This window comes from Hyperolius riggenbachi, chromosome 10, assembly GCF_040937935.1.
Source record: "Hyperolius riggenbachi isolate aHypRig1 chromosome 10, aHypRig1.pri, whole genome shotgun sequence".
In the NCBI taxonomy this organism is placed as follows: domain Eukaryota; kingdom Metazoa; phylum Chordata; class Amphibia; order Anura; family Hyperoliidae; genus Hyperolius; species Hyperolius riggenbachi.
In genome coordinates, this window is record NC_090655.1 from 139309078 (window position 1) to 139325924 (window position 16847).

The following is a 16847-nucleotide window of genomic DNA, read 5'->3' on the forward strand; positions in this document are numbered from 1 at the left end:
ACATATCTGGCAGTGGCACCCATGTCCCCTCTCTATCATCTACCTGTCTCCCTGCAAGGCTGGCTCCCTTCTAACAGAGCGATCCCTGCTTCCAGGACCCCGCTGCCCGCTGAGAGGGGGGCGTGTCGCTCCTGGCCCCGCCCCTTTTGCGATCCGAATCGTTCATTTTGATGATTCGGATGATCGACTCATAAAATAGATTCGGATCAAAGATCCGAATCGTTCATGATCCGGACAACACTATAACCGTGTCGGGCACGACGTACAATGGCGGCCCATTTAGTGCGCTGTGCCCACTCTGTCTGCCATGTCTTGTGATGGGGGAAGGATGTGAGGGGCGCACAGGAAGCGAGCCAGCCGGGCACGGAGCCTCTAGCAGAGGTAGGTGATGGGATGCGTCAGCTGGAGGGGAGGGGGAGGAGCCAATGCTAATGATAAGGTTGCTCACCTCTGGCTGGATGTCCATGTGTATATCTGGGGGGCTGTGATTGAGGGAGCGGCTTTTGCTGGTCTTATCAGTCTCCTGCATGTAGTCTCAGCACTGCTCTACCCTACAGCTGCTGCTCTGCTAACATGACAAAACCTTACTTCATACATTCCATTACACTATAAATGGGCATCAGATGTGGCCAAAAGATTGATCCCTCTCAGAAAAAATCTGATCAGAAAGGGGTCAAATCAAGCCAGGGATAGATTTTTTAATAGATCACAGATTTATTGAATTGCAGCGTTGCACCGTTGGATGCAGTGCATCGCTATGGGCTGTCAATTTGCCGCCAAATTATAGGTATTTTCTGACTGATTCAATAGATTTTTGCTGAAAATGATTGGGTCGCACTTTGGGTAATCGATTTCTATTCTAGTAGTTTCGATTAATTGAATCTGCTGGGAATTGACAGGAAAAATTGTTAAGTGTATGCCCACCTTCAGGCCTATTTTCTACAGAGAGCTGAAGGTCGTAAAATCACTGTCAGCTGCTCGCGTTCACTGGCTGTGCACTTGCCAGTGCCACCCATGCACCCCCCACCCATACACCCCCACATGGTGTTGCCTCTGAGCATGGCTGTTGTCCTCGGACCGCATGTCAAACGTGAAACATTTGCATGGGGCTGAACTGCCTGAGAAACGAGCAGTTCAGTCTCCTGTGTAAAAGAGGCCTTAGGCTGAATTCAGAGTGGTCAGTTGCATAACGCACGCATTATAATGTGCGTAAACTGCAATGGAGACTGGACATAGACTTTAATACAAAGCCTGCATGCAGAGAGTTAGAATAATGCGATCCATTACAAAGCAGTACTGTGAACAGACCCATATAATTGTATGGGCAGTACGTTGATATGCAGAACTATTATGCAATGCAACTGAGCACTGTGAACTAGCCCTTAAGCTACGTACACCCATGCGACAACGATCGTTCGTTGTCAACGCTGAACGAACTTTTAATTGATGAAAGAACGACCTAAGTAAAGTTAGTTTTAAAAAGTGTGTAACGATCTGATCGTTAGAAGGAACGTTACATCACGTAAAAGTAACTATTGCGCCTGCGCATAAAAATGAAAAGTTTTATGGAGAAATAGTGAAATGCGCATGTCAAGCCTAGTACGAACGATCGTTTCCAACGATGTACTACTTTGCAAACGATCGTCGTTGGGAAAAATCCGCCAAGCTAGATCATTCGTTTTGAAGCTCGTCCGTTGTTAGACTTAATGGTCGTTGGCTGCTTTTTTTCAAACGATCGTCGTTTGAAAGGATCGGGGAACGATCGTTTCAAACGTCTATAGTCGCATGTGTGTACGCACCTTTAGACCACTGACTCACAACGAGCACTTTGTGGGAAATCTCAAAGCACCCGCGATTTTCTGATGCTGCAATTTTTCCCACATTCCCAATGCAGCTGTGATTGGTGATCACTCTACTGCAGTAGTTCTCAACCTGGGGACGGCGGACTCCTGGGGGTACATCAGTACCTGTCAGGGGATCCCCCAGGGGCCGCGGACAAAATGGCGGAGAATCACTGCACAGTTTAGAATTGATTATCAGCTATTAAATCTCCCCGTAGCGCTGCTATGCTCCATTCACAGGCACTCATGGGGAGTTGGGTAGTAGCCTAACTAGCTCTCTGATAGGCCCAAATGCTGCCTGTCACAGCAGCGCGTGCACCCGCCCGCACCACCATAGCGGCCAATCAGAGCCTCTGCTGTGACAGGCAGCATTTGGGCCAATCGGAGAGCTAGCTAGGACATTAGAATGGCATAGACCACCGTCTGATGTTGTGCTCCAGTGTAGTAACTCAATTTTGCGCAAACCGGAGTGATTCCATTCATAATGGATGGGATCTGCACTGTATCAGAGAGAATCACAGGGCAACCAACCAATGTTTCTGTGGCCACAGGTGTTGCGTGCAAGTGGGGAAGGGGCCCTAGCGCACACGTGGCCTGAAATCGGCCAGTTTCCCAGAAATGGAACTGCTGTACATGCTTTTCCAGGCATTTACAAAAAAAAAACCAACAACAAACATCTGTGTATATTAGGCCTCAGTGTTCTCCCCAGAACTTTTTTCCAGCCGGGTGGCATGAAATAGTAGCCGGGTGGCATGAAAAAGCAGCCGGGTGGGTTGAGATGAAAATGCAGGGCAACTCTGCTTACAGCATAGGAGGAGGTGAGGAGGTGAGCCGATGACAGCTGGGTGGTCACCAAATCTAGCCGGGTGGAGCACCCGGCTAAAAGAGCCTGGGGAGAACACTGGGCCTGACGCCTTGCACACATGCTATATGGTTCCCAGCAGAGGCCACTGGTCAGGTCTGCCTCTTTAGGCTAGGTGCACACATAGCAGAAATGCTAGCATTGCGAAAAACGCTATGTTTTTGTTGCTAATGCAAGTCTATGGGCTGCAGGAAAAAATGCATATCAGAAATACATATGCATTTTTGATGCATGCGCTTTGAAAAACGCTGGTTTCGTTTCATGATTTTCAAAAACTCCTGAAAACGCACTTAAAGAAATTCAATGGAGACGCAGTGGTATGCGTTTTCATGCGTTTCTTCTATGCGTTTTTCTATGCGTATTTGCTGTTAAAAACTGTTTTGTGATGTATTTCCTCTTCCTGTTGTCTGCCTAGTGATTTGCATAAAATGCAAAATGAAAACACATGAAAAACGCATACAAAACGCATATGCATTTTTTAAAAAAAAACCGCATCTGTGGTACAAAAAAAAAAGGCTAACTCAAACGCACCAAAAACGCACACAACGTTCACATAAAACGCAGCTTTTCATGTTATGTTATGTGTGCACCTAGCCTCAGAATAAAGTCTGTTTACAGTGGCCCCTGATCCCCCGCGATGAAGTGGTGAGTGATCACACTGGCAGTTCGTCTTTGCTAGGCGCAGTCTACGGGTGGTGTTCTCCTATTTGTTGACAAAAACTAAGGCTATGTTGGAATGGCTTTTGGATAGGAATGTGATTTTGCAATGGGCGCCGCATCTGATTTGGCAACGATGTGGCACCCTAGTTGAATCTGTTCTCAGCTTGGATCTATATGTTGTGAAGATTTAGTTTCAGGCCAGATGCATACTGCTAACCAGCATTAGCGCTGCGAGGGTCGTAACGCAGCGTCAAAAACAGCCTTGAGGGATTTCCGTATTAATACGCTGTAATCCCAGTCTAGAAGCAGGCCAAGTGTGAAGTTAGGCTCTCTAGCGCTCACTTCCTGTGGGTGAAAAGACAAATTGCGTGCAAGTGTACCGACAAAATATGCTTTTGTGCATGCACGCCGCAATGCTACCGCACAAGTTTTTTTTATATAAAAATAAGTAACAATAAAAATATACACGTCACCATAGACTTGCATGAACACTGGTCCGCTGCACGTCGCTGCGCAAGTTGACTGGTAACGTAGGTACGCTGCGAAAACATCACTTCCGTCACATTGCATCATGCCAGTCTGAAAGGCCCCATACACTTTCATTGGTGTAGCGTTAGTAAAAACAGGCCAACGCAACACCACAGTGTGAAAGGGGCCTCAAACATTTTCAGCCTGATTACCGTACATTTTTATGTGCATGTAAAATATGTGCAGGCAACACTGTGGAGTGCATAAGCTGGATAATTAAAGTTTACTACCAGTCTCAGATTGGTTCAAGTATTGAAAACTGAGTAACAATACCTTTTGCACTATGTAGTAAATCATTTCTGAAGCAGTGTGGGAATTTTTGCACAGTCTCCTGGCAGCTGTACTCCTGGCAGTGTACACAGAGTATTTGTTGCTAAGGCTGCGGACAAGCAGTTTGAGCTGTCGCTTTTGGAAAATCTTAGTTGGCTGCAGATTGAAATTTTGAAAGAATTCTAAAAGAAAGTGGAATCTCGCTCTGTTTCTGGTAATATGGTTCTTGAGAAATAAGTGCTTTGCATATTTTTTATCTTACATAGCAGCATTGAAGAAAACCTGTGAGTTTATTAAACTGAAAAAAAAACAACGGATACTTGCCTCGGGATGGGAAAGCCTCTGGATCCAAATCAGAATCAATTTTATTTCGCCAAGCATGACTGGGTCAAGTCCGGAATTGGGTTTGGCACAATGGAGCAGTACATAAAAAGAGAGGCAGGAAAAACATTAGAATGACAGTACTCAAATATAAGCATACACGAATATACAAATATACGAATATACAATCAACAATTAGATATACACAGCCGAAGTCCGCCGCGCCTATGCAGGTGGTAGGGCGCTGATACAGGGTGGCAGAATGTTAAGGGAGTTCAGGAGGCTAACGGCCATGGGGAAGAAAGAGTTCTTGTGTCTGGTGGTCTTGGTGGGGATGGCCCGAAGTCTCCGACCCAGTGGAAGTGGGGTGAAAAAACAGTGGCCTGGGTGAGAGAGGTCACTTGCAATCCTCAGTGCCCTGGCTCGCAGTCTTGTGTTATACAGGTGGTCAAGTGGGGGCAGAGGTCTCCCAATGATCCTCTCCGCCGACCTAATGATCCTCTGTAATTTGTGCCTGTCACTGGCGGTGGCTCCCGCATACCAGACCAAGATGGCGGAGCAGAGGATCGATTAAATGGTGGCAGTGTAAAAGCATGTTAGAATCTCCTGAGCCATGCCGAACTTCCGCAGTTGGCGGAGGAAGAAGAGTCTCTGCTGAGCTTTCCGTTGGGTTGACGTGATATTGACTCTCCAACTGAGATCGCTGGAGATGGTGGTGCCTAGCAGGCGAGCGCAGGGCACTCTGGCCACCTCGGTGCCATCGATGTAGATGGGAGGTGGGGTAGGTCCGACTTCCTAAAGTCAATTATAAGTTCAACGGTTTTGGCCGTGTTGAGCACCAGGCTGTTCTCTTTACACCAGTGGCATAGTCTTTCCACCTGCTGCTGGTACTCCCGGATGTTGTCTTTGGTGACGGGGCCAACAATGGTGGTGTCATCCGCAAATTTTATGACCTTGACAAAGTCTGCCGTGGATCTGCAATCATTTGTGTAGAGGGAGAAGAGCAGCGTGGACAGGACGCAGCCCTGGGGTGCCCCTGTGTTTGTTATCTCTTCTCGTGAGTAGATGTCCCCCAGCCTGACAACTTGGGATCTGTTAGTGAGAAAGTCAGTGATCCATAGCCGTAGGGTGGAGTGGACCCCCAGTGTGGTCAGGACATTCTGGAGGGTGCGTGGCCACACTGGGGGTCCACTCCACCCTACGGCTATGGATCACTTACTTTCTCACTAACAAATCAGGCTTCCCCATCGTACTTAGCCAGTGCAATCCAGCGTTTGCACCTCCGAACCATTGAATCAATAGCAATAACAGTGGCCTGCCAGGGCAGGCGCACTAGCGGCTTTCCGCTCTGTCTCTGGTGGAGATAGCCGAGCCCGATCAGGCCCACTCTGAGTAGTTGCAGACAGCTCATACCTGCATAGTAGAGCGATCCTGATTGGGCTCAGCAATATCCACTGGAGCCCGAGCAGAAAGCTTCTACTGCGCATGCATGCAAAGCAAACAAGCCCTTGTCACCCGAGTGAGGGAGCTCCACTGCTGGAACGAAGCTGAAGGGGAGGATGAGGGAAGCCTCTTTAGGGCCAGATGTACAAGCCAATAGACAGTAACTATGAGCTTGTCAAAGTGAGTTTTCATTCAGATGAACAGCCACCTGTATGCAAAACTAGTCAGTGTTTTTTTTTTTTTTTGTTTGTTTGTTTTTTTTTCCTTTATTGCAGTTACATTGTGTTTAGACTACGGAAATAAAAATAGCTGCCTGTAGACCTCAGATGGCAGTCAAAAGAGGAGATTATGACTTTAGAAACATATTATTTATTATTATTATTATCATTGTTATAGTAGAACCATGTTCTGGGTATACATGCTGGGATTAGCCAAGCTTTCTTGTTCATTGCGATGAAGGCCAGAGTAATATGAAATGTACCTAGCACTGGCTTATGTTGAAGGTAAAACAGGAATTAACTGGTCAGATCTTACCCAGTAATTTTCTCCCTGCAATTTAAGTTGACCAAGGGATATGGTAAGTAACATTTACAGAATCTTCTAAAAAAATTAGCATATTGTGATAAAGGTCATTATTTTCTGTAATGTACTGACCTTAGACTTTCATATATTTTAGATTCAAATACACACAACTGAAGTAGTTCAAGCCTTTTATTGTTTTAATATTGATGATTTTGGCATACAGCTCATGACAACCCAAAATTCCTATCTCAAAAAATTAGCATATTTCATCCAACCAATAAAAGAAAAGTGTTTTTAAAACAAAAAAAGTCAACCTTCAAATAATTATGTTCAGTTATGCACTCAATACATGATCGGGAATCCTTTTGCAGAAATGACTGCTTCAATGCGGCGTGGCATGGAGGCAATCAGCCTGTGGCACTGCTCAGGTGTTATGGAGGCCCAGGATGCTTCGATAGCGGCCTTAAGCTCATCCAGAGTGTTGGGTCTTGCGTCTCTCAACTTTCTCTTCACAATATCCCACAGATTCTCTATGGGGTTCAGGTCAGGAGAGTTGGCAGGCCAATTGAGCACAGTAATACCATGGACAGTAAACCATTTACCAGTGGTTTTGGCACTGTGAGCAGGTGCCAGGTCATGCTGAAAAATAAAATCATCATCTCCATAAAGCTTTTCAGCAGATGGAAGCATGAAGTGCTCCAAAATCTCCTGATAGCTAGCTGCATTGACCCTGCCCTTGATAAAACACAGTGGACCAACACCAGCAGCTGACATGGCACCCCAGACCATCACTGACTGTGGGTACTTGACACTGGACTTCAGGCATTCTGGCATTTCCCTCTCCCCAGTCTTCCTCCAGACTCTGGCACCTTGATTTCCGAATGACATGCAAAAGTTGCTTTCATCCGAAAAAAGTACTTTAGACCACTGAGCAACAGTCCAGTGCTGCTTCTCTGTAGCCCAGGTCAGGCGCTTCTGCCACTGTTTCTGGTTCAAAAGTGGGTCCATGCTTCCAGCTGCTGAAAAGCTTTATAGAGATGAAGATTTCATTTTTCAGCACGACCTGGCACCTGCTCACAGTGCCAAAACCACTGGTAAATGGTTTACTGACCATGGTATTACTGTGCTCAATTGGCCTGCCAACTCTCCTGCCCTGAACCCCATAGAGAATCTGTGGGATATTGTGAAGAGAAAGCTGAGAGACGCAAGACCCAACACTCTGGATGAGCTTAAGGCCGCTATCGACGCATCCTGGGCCTCCATAACACCTGAGCAGTGCCACAAGCTGATTGCCTCCATGCTACGCCGCATTGAAGCAGTCATTTCTGCAAAAGGATTCCCGACCAAGTATTGAGTGCATAACTGAACATAATTATTTGAAGGTTGACTTTTTTTTGTTTTTAAAAAAACACTTTTCTTTTATTGGTCGGATGAAATATGCTAATTTTTTGAGATAGGAAATTTGGGTTTTCATAAGCCGTATGCCAAAATTATCAATATTAAAACAATAAAAGGCTTGAACTACTTCAGTTGTGTGTATTTGAATCTAAAATATATGAAAGTCTAATGTTTATCATTACAGTACAGAAAATAATGAACTTTATCACAATATGCTAATTTTTTTTTAGAAGATCCTGTATATACTAATAGCTATAACAATTTCTTGGACCTAGTATGAATAATCATATTAGGAGTTTTTAGTTGGGCCCTCATGACGTTTAAGAGCATTCCATTTTTTTAGTGTACAACTCCCCTGATACCACCATTTATGCACCTCCGTAATTCTTCTTTCCTCAAAAAGGAGGATGCAATAGCATCTTCATTAATTTCACCGCCAATACTGGGAAGATGGACAAGGAGCAGCTGTGCTCACAAGTGCTGTAGATCAGGTAAGCAATCAGGTTGCCCCAGTCTTTGTGTCATAGTGTTGCCCCCAGTCTTTATGTCCAGTGTCAGTGTGTCCTCTAGTCTTTGCCAACTGCAGTATGGAACCCAGTCATTATCAGTAGATCCCCATTTGGTTGCTTTTTTTTTATCCCACACCATACAAAATGTTTGTGGAGAACACTCTAATCTTCTGAAAGCAGTTTAGCGCTTTGTAATAAAATGTTTAGAATGATAAGTTATAGTAAGGAGGAGTGTGCTTACCTCCAAATAGGACAATCACAAATGGGCAGTAACATCTTTTACTATCATAGCATGCTTCATTCCGCTTCTTGAGTTTTGTAAAGTCTAGTACAGCTCAGTGGGAGATATGAGGCCTTCCTACTTTTTAATGGACAGTACACTTGCAGAGGTGGGCTTAACACAACAAAACATGATAACACATGTTATGTATATTACTTTTTTTTTTCAAATTCTTTTATTCATAGTGAAAAAAGGTTCATATACAAAAAATTCCCATACACTCTAAAATAAGCAATATATCCATCAATCATCTCTTAGGCTCAGTCGATAAACATAGTCAATCTTCCTAACAATATTCATTCATTATACAATATACAGTATGCATATCAACTCTCATATCTAAATTCCATTAATATCTAAATTCCAATAAAACAACGCGGTTCCGTCCCATAGATATAGATTCTTTAATTAATAGAGAGACGAAAGAGGAGAAAACAAACTACCATACCTACACCAATCATTCACATCACACTTCCATCTCCATTCACATTTATTCCCTCACACTTCACGACCCGGGTCCAGTTCCCCTTTTCTCAGCGTGCTGTTATATTTCTACATTTGTATCCCTCCCTCTTGCCTGTGGTCACAGGGCCCCCATTATCCATTTGTATTCATCTAGTTTAATAAATTCTTCCCATTTATCCCATATAGCTTTAAACTGTTGCTCTTTACTTCTCAACACATAAGTCAATCCTTCCATGCGTTGTACATGGAGAATCTCTTGGAACCATTCAATTAAAGAGGGTGCTAGATGTGACTTCCAGTTTCTCCCAATCAGTATTCTTGCTGCATTGATCATATGGCAGTTTAAAGTTTTTTCCTATATTTATTCACACTATACTCATTATGGTGTATTAAAAAAGTGGCTGGTTCGTCTATTATTGTTGTGTCTGTTATCTTTATTATATACTCTTTAACAGCCTTCCAGAAGCCTCTTATCCTTGAACAGTCCCAAAAGATATGGAAAAAGTACCCTCCTCCTCCCCACACCTCCAACAAATCCTATCCACATCCCCATATATCTTATTCAGTTTAGTTGGTGTCATGTACCATCTAGAGAGTATCTTATAACCGGATTCCTGTATCCTTGCTGAAATTGAAGTTCTATATGATAACTCTATTATTTTCCTCCACTGCTCATCTGAAAAAGAGCAATTCAGGTCTATTTGCCATTTTTGTCTCAACTGGATTGTCTGATCTTCTTTGTTCAATAATTCTCTATAGATTTTTGTCATCACCTTTTTAACTCTCTGCGTTGATCCACACATCTGTTCCATTTTTGTGAGATTTCTGGAGAACTCACCCTTCTTCCCCTTTGACAACACAAAATGGTGGAACTGCATCAATTTCCACCAACTTAAATTAAAGGATGGAAATTCTTCCCCTACTTCTGTTAGTGTTTTCCAGTCCTCTCCCTTCAATAATGCTCCCGCTCTAATTCCAAATCTATCCCTACCTTCTATTCCCCCTGTCTTATCACATCCTAACTTAAAGTCTGGGTTATCTATAATTGGCATAAGTGGGGAAGGGGTGGGGGCGAAAAGATTTTTATCTCTAAACTTGTTGAATGTCTTTATTGTATGGTTCACCAATAGACTCGCCGGATGTTGACTCTTATAGGGAGAGGTGTACCATAATATATTATATAATGGGAATTCTACCATATTTTGTTCAATATCTATCCATCTCCTCTCTTCAGGGTTCCCATACCAATCAACTGCTCTTGCCAAGACCGCTGCATTATAATATAAATATGGGTCTGGGACCGCCAGACCTCCCTTGTTCTTAAGTTGAGTTATTCTAGTAAATTTTTGTCTTGGTGGTTTATCCATCCAAATAAATCTTGTAAATATCCTTCTCATATCTGTAAAATACTTCACAGGTATAGGGATGGGTAGTGTTTGAAACACATATAGGAGTCTTGGCATAACGTTCATCTTTAATATATTAATTCTTCCAAGCATTGATAGTTTAATCTTTCTCCATCTTAGCAGATCTTTTCTTATATCAGTCAGCAAAGAGCAGTAGTTTAGCTGATATATTTTTTGGATCTCACCCGAAATTTTTACTCCCAAATATATAAATGCCTCCCCCACCCATTTAAATGGAAAATTTACTTTTATATTATCAATTTCTGTCGATGGTAAATTAATCCCCGTAGCCTGGCATTTTTCCCAATTTATTCTAAAGTTTGAGATTTCTCCATATCTCCCAAACTCCAGCATCAAATTTGGAAGCGAGATGTGTGGGTTTCGTAAATAAAATAATAAATCGTCCGCATAAGCCGCCACCTGATGTTCTTTTTCTCCCACCTTTACCCCCATTATATCCCTGTTGTTCATAATTGAGTTCAAAAATGGCTCCAAGACAACTGCAAAGATCATTGGTGACAGTGGGCATCCCTGGCGTGTCCCATTATGGATCGTTAAGGGTTCCGAGAGGACCCCATTAACCCTCACCCTAGCTGACAGTCCCCCATACAGGGCAAGGATCCAGGTCCTCATGCTCTCCCCCAGGCCAATATACATCAATGTCGCTTTCAGAAACTCCCAGCTGACCCTGTCAAATGCCTTTTCTGCATCTGTTGACAACAACATGACAGGGTCAGCTGAGGTCCCAACCCACTGCGTAAGATCCAACGTTCTAATGGTATTATCACGCGCCTCTCTATTTGGCACAAACCCTACCTGGTCCGCATGTATAATCCTATGCAGCCAGGGAGACATTCTGCTTGCCAGTATCTTAGCATATATCTTTAGATCCACGTTTAGCAGAGATATTGGCCTGAAGCTAGAACACAAGGAGGGATCCTTACCCTGCTTATGTATCACCGCTATATGCGATACCAGCGAATCTCTACCCCACTTACTCTGTCTTCCTCCCTGCTCAACCAGTGAATTTAAGGCCCTTAACCAGTGAGGCTCTAGTTCCTTGCTAAACTGTTTATAGTATTCCAGGCAGAAACCATCTGGCCCAGGAGCTTTACCATTCGCCATAGTCTGTATGGCCGTTCTTAATTCCCTAGCCGTAATGGGCGCCTCCATTTTATCTATCTCACTTTGATCTATTTTTTTCAAGCCTGAGCTTTCTAAATACCGCATTAGTTCTTCCTCACTAGGTTTCTTTGTTTTTAAATTGTATAATTTTTCATAGAATCGCCTAAATACTTCAGCCTGGGCTTCACTACTATGGTGTTTTATTCCCTTAGGATCACATACCGGTATGTATGGGACATAACTTGCTGTCTGTTGATCTTTTAAGGCTCTAGCCAACATCTTACCCGCTTTATCTCCATGCTCATAGAAATGTCTTCTACATCTCTGCGCTGCATAGCGTGCTTTTACAAACATCATTGATCTCAATTTCTCTCTTTCAGCCGTCAGATTGCCCAAAGTCTCAGGAGTCTGCATATTTTTATGCTCTCCCTCTAGAATAGTTATTTTATGTATACTTTCCAACATATCTCTCTCACGTTCCCTCTTTACTCTACTACCCTCTTGAATTAATATCCCACGGATCACACACTTATGTGCCTCCCATATTACTGTAGGGGAGGAATCTTCCACATTGTTGAAATCAAAATACTCCTCTATTTCTCTTGTTATTCTTTTAGCCGTTTCCTCCCTTCCCAGCAAGGATACATTGAGTCTCCAGCTACTGCCTCTTTTTTTCCAACCTGTGTTTCCTATTTCAAGAAACACCGGGGCGTGGTCCGCAAAGGTAGTTACTCCTATTGCTGAGTCTATTCTCTCAGAGAGCAAATTATGTGAAACCAAGAAATAGTCCAATCGTGAGTAAGTACCATGTGGGTTCGAATAGAAGGTGTAGTCTCTCTCATTTGGATGCTGAACGTGCCATATATCTATCAGCTGGGATTTAATCAGTCTCTGCCTTCCCCTGCGTACAGCCGCCAAAGAGAGACTAGACCTTCCAGTGGACATATCAACCCCAGGGTCGAGAGTAAAATTAAGATCCCCTGCTATAATCTTAGAGCCCTCTGCAAACCCATCCAATGCTTCCAGAGCTCTGTCCATGAACGAAATTTGAGCCATATTTGGGGCATAAATATTCCCTAATGTTAATTTCTGGGAGTTAAAACTTCCCTTAATATATAATATTCTACCCTCCCCGTCCACATAGCTTTCAATGTTTTCAATTCTTACTGATTTAGCGATCAAGATTGCTACTCCCTTCGTCTTAGAATCCTGGGAATTGCTATAGTAGATGTATGGGTATCTTTTATCAGTCAGTTTAGGATGCACCTGGCCCCTTAAATGTGTCTCCTGGATAAATGTGATATGTATGTGGGCTTTATGGAGATACTGCATCAGCATCGTTCTCTTTTCGGGAACGTTTAGGCCACAGACATTTAGGGATACCATCTTAAATTGGCTCATTTATCGCACCATGGATCATCACAGATAATGCAAGCATTGGGGGGCTGGATCCCATTAGTCGTGTACACATACCAAGACATAACCCCACCCCATTCACCCCACTTCACATTCATTCCAAGTATTGGCAAAAGCCAAACAACCATTCCAAGTGGATCACATCCACTCTGTCCCCTATGAGGGCACTTGAGACCATATCTCTCCATAGGAGGACCTCCATGTCCTCCCATGAGACCCATTTTCATGGTTTCTGAGGGTAGAAGTGTACCCATGATTCGGCCACCGGTTTACCCTACCAGATCCGCTCCTCCAGCTCACTCCCCGTTATTTCTCATCTCCCCCCCCCCCCCCCCCCCCCAGCGCCAGGGGCCAGCAGCAGACCCCCGGCGGCGTGCGCCCGACCCGCGCCGAGACAATTCTCTTGTGCGCGTGTCGCCCGCAAAGCTCCCGGGGGGCCGCCCCCCCGGCGCCAGGGGCGTGGGGGGGGCAACGAACCCCCACCACCATCCCACAAGGGAGAGGGACTGCGGGAAGGGGGGGAGGGCGCGCCCCCCCCCCCCCCAGCCCCCCCGGGGGCCGCCCGATATTTGGGCGGCCCCAGGGGAAGCCCGCACCCCCCCACCCCACGCAGAACACCAAGAGACCACCTCTATCACAGGATCATCATCTCATATATCCCTCCAAATTATAAATATGTTATTGTCCATTAACCATACATGTGAGAGAAATTCTTATTAACACTCATCAAACATATACGTGCATATATTATCATATCATCTTCCCCCTCACCTTTTTCCCAACCTATCCCTCCATCCTCCCCTCCTCCCCCATCCAAGTGCACTTATTTTATATCTATGTAATATTTTTATCTGTGTTCATTTATTAATAATAGCAATTCATCCTGCAATATTCCTCTCTTCATACCATATTTTCATCCTAATTCTGTGTAAATAATATATTCAATTTGACTCGCATTAACCTCCTTAGCAGTAACCCCGTGTGTGACACGGGGTAAGCCGCCGGAGGGTGCCGCTCAGGCCCCGCTGGGCCGATTTACATAATTTTTTTTTTTTGCTGGACGCAGCTAGCACTTTGCTAGCTGCGCCAGCACCCGATCGCTGCCGCCGCGCGCCCGATCGCCGCTATCCGGTGCGGCGCGCGCCCCCCCCCCCCCCCCAGACCCCGAGCGCTGCCTGGCCAATCAGTGCCAGGCAGCGCCAAGGGGTGGATCGGGTCTCCCAATGACGTCCCGACGTCATTCCGCCCCGTCGAAGCCCTCCAGGAAATCCCGTTCTTTGAACGGGATTTCCTGATCGCCTATCGCCGGAGGCGATCGGCGGGTCTGGGGGGATGCCGCTGAGCAGCGGCTATCATGTAGCGAGCCCTGGGCTCGCTACATGATTTAAAAAAAATAAAATTAAAAAATAACTGCTGCGCTGCCCCCTGGCGGTATTTTTCATACCGCCAAGGGGGTTAATAGCTATATCATACACCAAGTGCACCCCTATTCATTTCAGACCTATTCATCTCACCCTAATCTCAGTGCACTTATTTTATATCTCTGCGTCATTTCTATCCATGTTCACTTAGTAAAATTGTACTATCAATATTAGTTCACCATACAATATTCCTCTCTTAGTACCACATATTCATCGTATTTCCATGCACATAGTAACTATACATTAACCCAAACACAAAAGAAAAAAGAGGGAGAAGAGAAAAGAAGAAGAAAAAAAAAAAAAAAAAAAGAAAAGAAAGGGAGGAAAGAAAAAAACAAAAAAAAAAGGAGTGAAATAATCCACCCCCTTAAGAGTCTCCAGGTGTCCCCCCTCCTCTTATCTAAGAATATATCCTCCAGGTTCCAATCGGGCAGTTCTATTGCTGGCAACTCCATTGTCCTAATCATCTCCGGCAGATCAGATGGATGTTTTAATAAAAGTCACCGGTCCCTTACGTGTTATCAATGAAAAGGGAAACCCCCATCTGTATGTTACTTCAGCTTTTTGCAGTGCCTGTAAAAGCGGGCGCAATGCCCTTCTCTGCCTCAGCGTAATTGGGGACAAGTCCTGGAACAGAAGTAATGCTTTACCATTATACAGGAACTGTATCTGTTTGCGCGATGCAGCCATAATGCTTTCCTTATCTGAATAATAGTGCAAACGGCATATCACATCTCTCGGTTGATCAACGTTCCTAGATGGCGGTTTTAATGCTCTGTGTACTCTGTCCATCAAAACTTGCTGCTCAGGTCCCCTTCCTAGGGCGCTATTAATTACTTTCTGTAACGTATCAGCCAATAAGTCGGGTCCCACCGACTCAGTTAGTCCCCTGACTCTAATATTATTTCTACGAGATCTGTTTTGTAAGTCCTCCACTTGCGTGCACAATGTCCCTGTTAGCATTTGTTGCTTCACTCTTTCCCTCCGGATATCCGCAACCTCCTCCTGCATCTTTTTAAAGTCCTTTTCCATTTGTGTCGCTTTGGTCTTAATCTCCTCCACCTCTATTCTGATAGATTGGACTTCCTGCGTGGTAGCCACGAGTATCCTGTCCATTTGTTCTGTTAGGTCCTGCTTTGTGGGAAGATTTTTTAAATATGTCCACACCTCCTCTAAGCTGTGCCCCTCTCTATCTGCCGCTGCAGTTTTTGGAGAGCCCCCAGCCTGCTGGGTCTTTTTCTCTAACATTTTAGCTGGATTAACTGCTGGGCCTGGGGAGAAGAACTCAGCTGCTAAACGCTGCGTACCTTTTGCTGTGCTCGCTATGCTCGCCGTCTGCTGAGGCGAGGCCGGGGCAGTGTTCTTCACACCCTTCTTCCTGTTCTTTCCTGCCATCAGCTGATCAGCTTAGCAGGGTGGGTCTCTCAATTCCTCCTCCAAAAACAAGGGCATCGGCGGCACCAGCGGCTAGTCGCCCAGGGAGTCCACCTCACAGACACCGGGTCCAGGGGGCACAGGCAGCGGATGCAGAGGGCAGAGGCATCGGCAGTGCAGGCAGTAGGCCGTCCAGGGATCCACCTCACGCCAGCATTAACACGCTGCGGCGGAGGACGCGGATCAGCGGGTACGTGGACGAGCGCGCCTACGTCATGACGCTCACTCCTCCCCAGATGTTATGTATATTACTTATTGCATATTGGCATTAAGATGCTTTTATAATGCGGTTTTGCTGGCAGATTTCTTACAAATAGTATGCAGCTGGACCAGCCAAGATCAGCAGAAAGATCCATTGATTGGCCAAATTCAAGGCTGCATGCAGCTTGACTTAAAGAGGAACTCCGGTGAAAATAAGTGTTTAATTTTTACAATAATTATGTATAAATGTTTTTTAGTCAGTGGCTGCCCATTGCAAAATCTTTCCTCTCCCTGATTTACTTTTTGGCGTTTATCACATGGTGACATTTTTACTGCTGGCAGGTGATGTCATTGGAAGGAGATGCTGCTTGCTATTTTGCCAGTTTGAAACGGCTGTTATTTTCCACAATGCAACAAGGCTCCCACAGTGTGATGTGAGCACCGTGGTCTTGACATCACACTGTGGGAGGGGTTTTAACACTCAGCCATATAGAGCCCCCTGATGAACACATCCATTCCAGCGCAGGAGACTTGGGCGCAGCAGTGAGTAACTTCAGTGCCGTCAGAAGACAGAGCTGAAGTTACTTATAAAACACTAATTCGGCCTCCAGCAATTGCTGGAAGCCAAATTTATTTCATTCCATAGCGACCTGGAGGGGGAATAGTATTTAATACGGCTGGGACTTGTGCAGCAGCAGGATTAGCCATATACCCACTGTATCCTGCGCCCAAGTCTCCTGCGCCG

At 44.9% G+C, this 16847-nt stretch overlaps 1 protein-coding gene across 7 annotated transcripts in view; it reads left to right on the top strand.

The window, feature by feature from the left end:
• The first annotated feature begins 240 nt into the window (after nt 1-240).
• Nucleotides 241-16847, top strand: part of CCSER2 (coiled-coil serine rich protein 2) — a 410112-nt gene continuing 393505 nt past the window's right edge. For all 7 annotated transcript variants that reach the window (XM_068258342.1, XM_068258338.1, XM_068258341.1 and 4 more), the window contains exon 1: nt 241-381. The gene's annotated coding sequence lies outside the window, so the exon portion shown is untranslated. The remainder of the gene's footprint in view (nt 382-16847) is intronic.